The following is a 12,014-nucleotide window of genomic DNA, read 5'->3' on the forward strand; positions in this document are numbered from 1 at the left end:
ACCCAAATATAAAATTGCAGAACTACTAACTGTGGTATGTAATCTAACACTAAAATCAAACTCTGTACCAAATGAATGGAGGATAGCTAATGTGAGGCCAATTATTTTTTTAAAAAGGTTCTAGAGATAATCTTGGCAATTACACGCCAGTAAGTCTGACTTTAATACCAGGCAAATTGGTTGAAATTTTAGTAAAGAACAGAATTATCAGATGAATATGATGTGTCTACATGTCAGGGAAGAGTCAACACAGTTTTTGTAGAGGGAAATCATGCCTCACCAATCTATTAGAATTCTTTTTGGGGGTCAGTTAACTTGTGGCTGTTGTAGGAAGAGAGCCTGAGAAATAAGCCTTTGTAGTAGAGGCCTGGTATGAGGCCTGAGCTAAAGTAGCGGTCAAAGCTTTGCTGACATAAAGCAATATTAGCAGGAGGCAAGCCCTGCTGTAAAACATGCCAGATTGTAGGCTCATAGAATCTGATAAGAACAGGGCTGATATTGCAGAAAACACACATTCCTAAGACGTGCTAGTCACACAACACTCATGCAAACACATTCCAGAAGGGCAGTACCAGAATACCCTGACACGAAGAATGGTACAAGCACGTTCCCCAAAGATAACAGGGGCATGGTGACCAATCTTAACGATAAAGTCAGGATGACAGTATGATGGATAGAAATGTTTTGATCAAACCAACAGGTACAAGGTGATGGGTGGTTGTTAGCCACATCAGAGGGGCAATACATAAATTGTTTGTATTGATGTATAAAATGAAGCCTCAAAGGGAGTGGCTTTGTCTGACCTGGGGGGGACGGAAAGGCCTGGCATTCACTGAGCTGGTCCATTGTAACGGGCATACATGTGTTAGTGGTCCTGTAGAGTCTGAAAGATACTAGGACCGTGCCTCATTGACAATAAACCTGGCATGGTTCCTTCACTAAAATTCAAGTCAGTGGATTTATTTGGCAGTTTGATTAAGGTCTGCTGTCTCTGCTATCTGCGCAGAGCTGGGACAGCACGCTGAATGAACACACACAGACAGCTAATATCTCACCACAGTGGGCAAGGGTGATCCAGTGGCTATAATGTACCTGAACTTTCAGAAAGCCTTTGACAAGGTCCCTCACCAAAGGCTCTTAAGCTAAGTAAGGAGTCATAGGATCAGTAACTGGTTTAAAGGTAGGAAACCAGGATAGAAATAAATAGTCAGTTTTCACAGTGGAGAGAGGTAAATGGCAAGGCCCCCCAAGGATCTGTACTGGGACTGGTGCTGTTCGACATTTTCATATATCAGCTGGAAAAAAGGGGTAAACAATGAGGTGGCAAAATTTGCAGATTATACAAAATTACTCAAGGTAAATAAATCCAGAACTGACTGCAAAGAGTTACAAAGGGATCTCACAAAACTGGGTGACTGGGCAATAAAATGGCAGATGAAATTCAATGCTGAAAAATGCAAAGTAATGTATAGTGGAAAACATAATCCCAACTCTACATACAAAATGAAGGGGTCTAAATTAGCTGTTGCCATTCAAGAAAAAGAGATCTTGGAATTATTGTGGATAGGTCTCAGAAAACATCTGCTCAGTGTGCAGCCATAGTCAAAAAAAAAAAAAAAAAAAAAAAAAAAAGCTAACAATGTTAGGAATCTTTGAGAAAAGGATAGATAATAAGACAAAAAATATCATAATGCCACTATATAAATGCATGGTACACCCACACCTTGAGTCCTGCATGCAGTTCTGGTCGCCCCATCTCAGAAAAGATATTAGAATTGAAAAAAGTATAAAGAAAGGAAACAAAAATGATTAGGGCTATGGAACAACTTCCATATGAGGAGAGATTAAAAAGACTGGAACTGTTCAGCTTGGAAAAGAGATGACTGGGTGTGGGGGGAATGTTAGAGGTCTATAAAATCATGACTGGAGTGGAGGGAAGGGGAGTTATTTACCCCTTCACATAACACACAAACCAGGGGTCACCCAATGTAATTAATAGGCAGTACGTTTAAAAACAAATATAAGGAAGTACATCTTCCCACAATGCTCGGTCAACCTGTTGAACTCATTGCTAGGGGATGTTGTGAAGGCAAAAAGTATTACTGGGCTCAAAAAAGAATTAGATAGGTTCATGGAGTATAGGTCCATCAATGGCTATTAGACAAGGTGGTCAGGGGAGACAACCTTTGGGTGTCCCTAACCCTCTGACTGCCAAAGGCTGGGACTGGATGGGGGATGGATCACTTGATAAATCGCCCTGTTGTGTTCACTCCCTCTGAAGCATTGTCAGAAGACAGGATACTGAGCTAGATGGGGCATTGGTCTGACCCAATGGCTGTTCTTATGTTCTTATCATTGTGGGGGCTCAATTTACCCTGTGTCACTCTGCATCTCTCTCATGCTTTTTCACAATGACTAATACCAAGGATATAAACAAATGACTGCCTGGCCTGATAATTATGCTGTACCTAATCAGAGTCATTGTTTATAATATGGTTAGAGATAGCTTGGTAAAATGATACAGTTGCCTAGTCACCCTTCCCAATCCATACTCGGAGATGAAGATAAACTCTTGAGAGTGAATATGGAGTTCTGATACACCATGGCAGGGGTAGGGTGAGTAAATTGTGCCTCTGTAGCATGAAGTATTAGTCATTGCAGAATGCAATTTTAGAGGATAAATGTGCTGTATAAAATTAACAGGTACATACAGGGCAAATGGTAGATTTAATGTCAGAGAGGCAATCATAAGGATCAATAAGCCTAAAGATACTTAATACAGCAGCACAGGGATCAACTATTTTGTTTGTCAAGGTCTGTGGCAGACAGCAGCTCCTGATAAGAGCTTATGTGCTGCAGTGAAATCCCAGGAGACACCTCTGATTATACTGAGGAGGGAGTCACCTTCAGAAAAACTGGGGAAACTCCAGGAGACTAAAAGAGCACTAATATTGTGATAGTAATCAAAAAGGGAAAGCAAATGACCTGGGTAACTATAAGCTAGTTAGTCGAACGTAAATCCAGGACAAGATTATGGAAAAGCTGATATGGGATTCAGTCAAGAATTAAAGATAGGAATATAATTAATGTCAGTCAACATGCTTTTGTGGAAAATAGGTCTCGTCAAACAAACCTGTTTTCAATCTTTAATGAGATACAGATGTTGTTGATAAAAGTATTTGTGTAGATGTAATTGACTTTTGTAAGATGTTTAATTTAGTTCCACATGACATTCTGATGAAAAATTTAGCACTATAAAATATCAATAAAGCATTCAGTGAATGGATTACAAACAGGCTAACTGATGGCTCTCAAAAAGTAGTTATCAACGGAGTCATCATCAAATGGGGGATTTCTATTGGGGTTTTGCAGGGATTAGTTCCAGCCCTGATGCTATTTGATATTTTTATCAATAATCTGGAAGCAAATATAAAATTGCTGCTAATAAAATGCCTAGATGACAAAGATTGGTGGAGGGTAAATAGTGATGAGGGTATAGCTGTCATATATAGTGATCTGGATTGTTTGGTATCTTAGGACCATCCAAACAAAATACCTTTTTAATCATAGAATCATAGGGTTAGCAGGGACCACAGTACAGCCAAATGCAAAGTTATACATCTAGGAACAAGAAATGCAAACCATACCTAGAGCATGGGGGACCTGTGTCCTGGAAAGTGGTGACTTTGAGAAGACTGTAGGGGCCACAGTGGACAAGCAACTGAACATAAGCTCCCAGTGCAATGCCATGGTCAAAAGGACTAAAGTGGTCCTTGGCTACATAAACCGAGGAGGAGGAGGAGGAGGAAGGCGATTTTACCACTGTATGCGGTATTGGTGAGAACAACACTGGAATACTGCACATTGTTCTGGTGTCTGTATTTTTAAAAGGATGTTGAATAATGGGAGAAGAAGCAGAAAACAACCACAAAAATTATTTGAGGGCTAAAGAAAATGCCTTACAGTGATTAAGTTCTTTAAGCCTGTTTAATTATCAGAATGAAAACTGAGAAGTGACTTGATTACAGTGTATAAAGTACCTACGTTGGGAGAAAATACTTGATGCTAAAAGTCTCTTAAATCTAGAAAGCCATAACAAGAACCAATGGCTGGAAGTTAAAGCCAGACAAATTCAAATTAGAAGTTAGACAGTTTAAAAAAAAAAACAAAAAACAGAGAGAGTGATTGTGACATTCCCCTCTGGTGTTATCTGGACCGGTGATCTGCTAGGCCTCTCCAATCCTTGACTCTGGAAGCCAGCCTTACCCTTCTCTGCTGTGAGAACCCCCACTCCTGGGCTGTTCACGCACAGCCTCTGGCATGTAAGCTGCTCCCAGCTACACCTCTACCCTGATAATAACACGACCTGATATAACACGGTAAAGCAGTGCTCGGGGGGGCAGGGCTGCACACTTCGGCAGATCAAAGCAAGTTCAATATAACACGGTTTCACCTATAGCACAGAAAGATTTTTTGGCTCCTGAGGACAGTATTATCATAGAATATCAGGGTGGAAGGGACCTCAGGAGGTCATCTAGTCCAACCCCCTGCTCAAAGCAGGACCAATCCCCAAATTGCCCCCTCCATGGATTGAGCTCACAACCGTGGGTTTAGCAGGCCAATGCTCAAACCACTGAGCTATCCCTCTTCTATTGAGGTAGAGGTGCACTTGCAAGTAAATGACACTAGCCAATATCTCTGATCCCAGAAACAACCCTAGGAACCTCCATCTTGCAGTGTCCAGTTATGCCCACTGGACACTGCAAGCTTATATAAGCCTGGTACATATCAATTTCTTTGTTAAAATGACAGGCTTGTTCTCCCAAGGGCGGTCTCTGACACAGTTCAAACCAAACGCACTGCTTCAGGTAGAATAAACAAACAGATTTATTACCTATAAAGGTAGATTTAAGTGATTATAAGTCAGATTTGGTCAAATGAAATAAAAGCAAAACACATTCTAAGCTGATCTTCAAAAAAAGAAGAACAGGAGTACTTGTGGCACCTTAGAGACTAACAAATTTATTAGAGCATAAGCTTTCGTGGACTACAGCCCACTTCTTCGGATGCATATAGAATGGAACATATATTGAGGAGGTATATATACACACATACAGGTTTCAGAGTAACAGCCGTGTTAGTCTGTATCCGCAAAAAGAAGAACAGGAGTACTAAGGTGCCACAAGTACTCCTGTTCTTCCTTATACACACATACAGAGAGCATAAACAGGTGGGAGTTGTCTTACCAACTCTGAGAGGCCAATTAATTAAGAGAAAAAAAACTTTTGAAGTGATAATCAAGCTAGCCCAGTACAGACAGTTTGATAAGAAGTGTGAGAATACTTACAAGGGGGGAGAGATTCAATGTTTGTAATGGCTCAGCCATTCCCAGTCCTTATTCAAACCGGAGTTGATTGTGTCTAGTTTGCATATCAATTCTAGCTCAGCAGTCCAGAAAACATCATCCTGGCCACTATGGACGTAGAAGCCCTCTACACCAATATTCCACACAAAGATGGACTACAAGCTATCAGGAACAGTGTCCCTGAGAATGTCACAGCTAACCTGGTGGCTGAACTTTGTGATTTTGTCCTCACCCACAACTATTTCACATTTGGGGACAATATATACCTTCAAGTCAGCGGCACTGCTATGGGTACCCGCATGGCCCCACAATATGCCAACATTTTTATGGCTGACTTAGAACAACGCTTCCTTAGCTCTCGTCCCCTAATGCCCCTACTCTACTTGCGCTACATTGATGACATCTTCATCATCTGGACCCATGGAAAAGAAGCCCTTGAGGAATTTCACCATGATTTCAATAATTTCCATCCCACCATCAACCTCAGCCTAGATCAATCCACACAAGCGGTCCATTTCCTGGACACTACTGTGCTAATAAGCGATAGTCACATAAATACCACCCTATACCGGAAACCTACTGACCGCTACACTTACCTACATGCCTCCAGCTTCCATCCAGGACACACCACACGATCCATTGTCTACAGCCAAGCTCTAAGATATAACCGCATTTGCTCCAATCCCTCGGATAGAGACAAGCACCTACAAGATCTCTATCAAGCATTCTTAAAACTACAATACCCACCTGCTGAAGTGAAAAAACAGATTGACAGAGCCAGACGAGTACCCAGAAGTCACCTCCTACAAGACAGGCCCAACAAAGAAAATAACAGAACACCACTAGCTGTCACCTTCAGCCCCCAACTAAAACCTCTCCAGCGCATCATCAGAGATCTACAACCTATCCTGAAAAATGATCCTTTACTCTCACAGATCTTGGGAGACAGACCTGTCCTCGCTTACAGACAACCCCCCAACCTAAAGAAAATACTCACCAGCAACCACACATCACTGAACAAAACCACTAACCCAGGAACCTATCCTTGTAACAAACCCTGATGCCAACTCTGTCCACATATCTATTCAAGTGACATCATCATAGGACCTAATCACATCAGCCATACCATCAGGGGCTCGTTCACCTGCACATCTACCAATGTGATATATGCCATCATGTGCCAGCAATGCCCCTCTGCCATGTACATTGGCCAAACCGGACAGTCTCTACGCAAAAGAATTAATGGACACAAATCTGACATCAGGAATCAAAATACTCAAAAACCAGTGGGAGAACACTTTAACCTGTCTGGTCATTCAGTGACAGACCTGCGGGTGGCTATATTACAACAGAAAAACTTCAAAAACAGACTCCAACGAGAGACTGCTGAGCTAGAATTGATATGCAAACTAGACACAATCAACTCCGGTTTGAATAAGGACTGGGAATGGCTGAGCCATTACAAACATTGAATCTCTCCCCCCTTGTAAGTATTCTCACACTTCTTATCAAACTGTCTGTACTGGGCTAGCTTGATTATCACTTCAAAAGTTTTTTTTCTCTTAATTAATTGGCCTCTCAGAGTTGGTAAGACAACTCCCACCTGTTTATGCTCTCTGTATGTGTGTATATATACCTCCTCAATATATGTTCCATTCTATATGCATCCGAAGAAGTGGGCTGTAGTCCACGAAAGCTTATGCTCTAATAAATTTGTTAGTCTCTAAGGTGCCACAAGTACTCCTGTTCTTCTTTTTGCGGATACAGACTAACACGGCTGCTACTCTGTAAGCTGATCTTAACACTTTCAATGTCCTTTAAACTTAAAAGCCATTCTGTGGTGAGAAGCATCTCAGTCACACTCTCCCTTTTGATTAGCATTTCAATTGCTTGGTGGTGGTAGTGTCTGTAGATGTAGATGTAAGAGAGAGCATGTCTTTTATCATGTCCTTTCTTTCCTCCTGGTTTTGCCCCCCACCCCATCACACCCCAGTCAGGTGACCATTACCTCATCACAGTCCTACCCTGACCAAAGGAAGGGGGTGACTCCTTCCAGGATCTAACAGATTCTTTTGTTGCTGCCTAAGCCAGTGTCCATTGTTCCTGTGAGGCTGTGCTGAGTTTGTCCCTTCCGTGCCCTGACCAGGTGTGAACTGCCTCTCTGTTCTTGGAGAGTTTTTGCATGGGCTTGCTTTAAGCCATGAGGATACATTTTCAGCCTCTTAGCTATATATGTGAAATTATAACCTGTAACCTTACTATATTACTGTAACAATTACTATAACAACCAGGCTCAGTGCATCATGAGCCTTCCGAAGACACCCAACAGGACAAACTTTGCATTGGATACCACACAATCATTTTATAAAGAAGAACATGCAGGTGTAGGGTGTTCCCCTGAGGTACAGAGCATCACAGTGATTAACCATTGAAACAAAGACTCTCTTGATGTCTTCGAATCAAGACCAGATGCCTTTCTGGAAGATACACTTTAATCATACATAAGTTATTGGCCCAAAAGAGGAGAAACCAGATGAAATTCCATGACCTTCTGGCCTTAAAACAGTGAATCTGGAAAAAAAAAATTAAAACGAACAAAAACTGACAAGCATGAGAGTAAATACTCTCTGCAGTCACCTTTTAAGCATCCTGAAAAAGTTTGTGTCATTTCTGGTATAACAGGTCAGCCACCCTTCCCTTTTGCCCAGTTAGTGACCTTAACGATTGTTTCCTCATGGCAGAATAAAATCAAGGATAGATAATCTAATAAAAATCCAAAAGTGGAAACGAGAAAAGTGTGGGACAGCAAGAGCCCAAGTACACATCCTATGTGTCTCCCACAGTATCGAATGCATGGGAAGAGGCAGAAATAAAGAGAGCTATAAGCGATTCTGCAGTTTAGGTTTGCAGGGATTCTTTCCGACCTATTCTTTAGCTTCTCTTTATGAAGCTCTGCACTTCATAAGATTTTCTCTGACTTTCAGATTCAGAACAAGACACAAAATCAAACTCAGCTCAAACTGCTAGATTTCATATGATAGTGTTCATACAAAATAAATGGTTGTCTCATGAAGTAGCCCCAAAAATGTGTGACCCTTTCAACAAAGCTGAGATTCAAGTTAGTGATGAAACACTTACAGCCAGCTGAGATTCACTTTATGCCATGCTTCCTTAGAAATATTTCACACACCTCTAAGAATAACCCTGTCATAAAAAGAATAAAAAAGATGCAGTGAAAACTACATATTACACCAAATTTTCAAAAATGTATGTGTAATGTACACCAATAGAGGTCTGCGCATACAAATCCCCAACTGGTGCATGCAAGCTAGATATTGTTGACATGCTTTTCAAAGTTCTGACCATTAGGAATCCAGGTCTGGTCTTTGTCTCCACCTTGTCTCCTTAAAACACACTTCTTCCCCCAGGCCTACATAGGCTACACTAGCTCCTTACCTCTTAAGAAGAACTAGCAAAACATATGATTAAATTATATTAACAAAAAAATCATGGAACTAATAAAGCCCATGGTAAAATTAATTACTTGCTTCTTGCTACATCACATCCTTATCCACAATTCAGTCTTTGTCCCATGCTGGAGTAGGCGTCTGGCTTGGAAGGGGTATGATGAAGGATCTAGGCATGCAAATTCTTCAGGGCAGGTACTCTATCTTCTTACTATTGGCAAAGCACCTTGCACATTTTCAGTGCCATTAGATAAATAAAATAATGTTCCTTAGAACAGATTCTCTCAGATGGTGGCATAAATCTAAAGTACCCCATAAATCCTTCTACCCCACCTCAATAAATATGATGCAGGATTAAAGGGTAATTCTTGGAAACACTTTTGTGAGGAGCATTTTATTTTCATCAGCCAGGAGAGCTGGGAAATACTACTTCCTTGCTGGGTTATGGTTATGCTGGGTTCAGCAAGAGCCTAAGTCAAAGTCCACTGAAGTCAGTAGAAGGTCTCCCATTGACCTCAATGGACTTTGGATCCGGTCCCCTAATGAAGATCTACCTACTGAGAATTTAAATGAATATTCAGTGCTAGGTTCTGCAATACAGTAACTGTAAAACAAAGAAAGGGAAACCACTTTCCCTGGGTTTCATTGATCCTCTTTGTGAAGACAGTAATGGATCATGCCTGAAGGCCAGCCTCACTGCAGGAGAGCTACTGACTTTGAGCAATGGTTCTCAAACTGTGATCCAGGGGATAATTATTGGTGGTCAGAAGAGTGCTGGCAAGTGTCTTCTTCTTGTTTCCAGCTGATATATTTTAGTTTAAAAAGCTAATATAAAATAATAATAATACCTAACACACATAGTCTTTCATCAGTAGATCTCAAAGAGCTTCACAGTCTTTAATGCATTTATAAATACTTTGTTAATATGTCAAATTGCCATATAAGCTATTGCTGTAGTTGCCACAAGGATACTATATAATTACTAATGTGGGGGAAGGCAATTCACTCAATGATGACTGAGAGTGGACATGTCCATGAGACAATCAAGATTTAGACCATGACATAAAAAATTTGAGATCTTTTTATGCAGAATCCTATGGGGCCACCCAGTGGTTACTCAGTATAATTTTTTGCCAGAAATTTGGGGCCTTCAAACACATCAGGGAAGAATGAAAAGAGACAGAAAGCCCTAGTTTTATAGACTAGAAACGAAGATTAAAATTAAAAATTAAGAAAATCATCTGGAATGAGTTATGACTTTGGAAAACACTGCAAATTATTAGAACGTGGAAAACGATTGATGACTCTCTCTCTCTCCTTTCAGAGACTGTGAGAGCAGCAAATAGTGAGCCCATTTTTGTAACATTCCCAAAAATATAAAACAGAGATTTTGCTTCCCACTAAAATGCTTCACAGTTTAAAAAAACATTCACTTAGGCATCAAATAGCTTATCTACAGAATTAATGGAAAATGCTAATTTTTCTAGACTTTTTTTGTATCTGCTTATAGCATTTAATATACAGTTATAGCCCTGCTACTTAATTATATGCAGAGGTTAAAAGAACAAATAGAAAGGACAGTATTCTCCCATTCAATTCTATTGGTTTTTAGAATAGTTTCTAAAGACTTCTCTCATGTTTCTATAAACCCCAATAGACTCTCTTCCTATTAATATCTATAGGACTTTTCCATCAAGGTCCTAGAATTTTCAAGTGACAGGGTGAAAAAGTAGAAAAAGAAGACAGCAGCAGCCAGCAATGGGGAGTGATAAAGCAGTTGTAAGCAATGCAGAACTGGTCTCATGAGACATTCAGATAAACACAAATATTTATTTATTGTTTAAATTTCCTTTAACTTTCTATTTTATTTCTTTAAATTTTTGCACCATACAATTTCCTATTGATAAAGTGAATCAAACCCATTAAGTGGGTCTATGCCAAAAGCACAGCCTTTTGCAGTCCTCTGAAATTTGGCAGCTTGAATAAAATAAAACATAAATCCTAAAGCAGCCGCCCTTTAACATGGCTTGTGTAGTCGCGGTAGAGCGCCGGGAGAGAGTTCTTCTGGTGCTCTAAAAAACCACCTCCATGAGGGGTATAGCTACCAGTGCTGGGAGTGCGGCTCCCAGCACTGGTGCACTGTCTCCACTGCCACATTACAGCACTGAAACTTGAAGCGCTCAGGGGGTGTTTTTTTCACACCCCTGAGCGAGAAAGTTGCAGCACTGTAAAGTGTCAGTGTAGACAAGCCCAAACTGTCCCCGGTGTTGGTCTTGAATTTGCAAAAGCAGATGGATGCAGTTTTGGAGAACTAAGATTTGGCCTAAAAATGAGACGTAGTGGCACAAGGAGACCTGTTAGATCAAACAAACAAACAAGATTTAGCTGATTCTATAATACACAGCTAGCTTTTTCCTTTAGTTATTCCGTTATTCCTCCCTTTTGACCATGGTGAAGCCAAAAATATTAGTTTCATTACAAACCCAACATATTCCAGCTTCCTGATAACAAGTGGCAAGACAAAGCTTCAAAAGAGATACAGATGGGAGAAGTGGCTTCCAAGAAGGCCTGCTGACTGTGATGAAGTCTGGGCAAGAGAAAACAATATTCAAGCACAAGCATCTCTGAGGGAAAAGGAAGTAAAGCCAAAGCACTTGATGCTTGAGAGAAAAGATGATAGACATGCCTGCGGCTGCAGTACCATGTCTGGCCCTCTTATAACAACTCGTACCTTTGATAAGTTTAACTGAAACTGGGTCCTTTGTCTCAGTTAACAGAGAGCAGATGGAAAAAGCAATCAGTCACTCTTAGAAGAGTGCAGGGCATGACATTTTCTGATGGAAGGCAACGTGAGATTGGCTGGAGATAAAGAGGACTTGTTCAGTGAGCTTTTTTTTGGTGGTCATTTCCATTACCAGGGTTGATATTGAGTCATGTGTAAGCTCTTCAGGGCAGGAACTGTCTCTTATGTTGTGTTTGGACAGCAGTTAGCACAATAGGATCCTAATCTGATGCAGGCTTCTGGGCACTGCTGCAATATAAATTCTAATAATTTATTAATAATAGACCTATCCCACTACTATTAATTCCACCATATTCCACGTGGTGAGCAACCATGGCAAACTGTGTACTTTTATAAGGCTGAAGACAGTTTCTGGGTTACATAAACAGAGGCGAAGGAG

This window comes from Malaclemys terrapin, chromosome 5 (genome assembly GCF_027887155.1).
Source record: "Malaclemys terrapin pileata isolate rMalTer1 chromosome 5, rMalTer1.hap1, whole genome shotgun sequence".
Taxonomy (NCBI): Eukaryota; Metazoa; Chordata; order Testudines; family Emydidae; genus Malaclemys; species Malaclemys terrapin.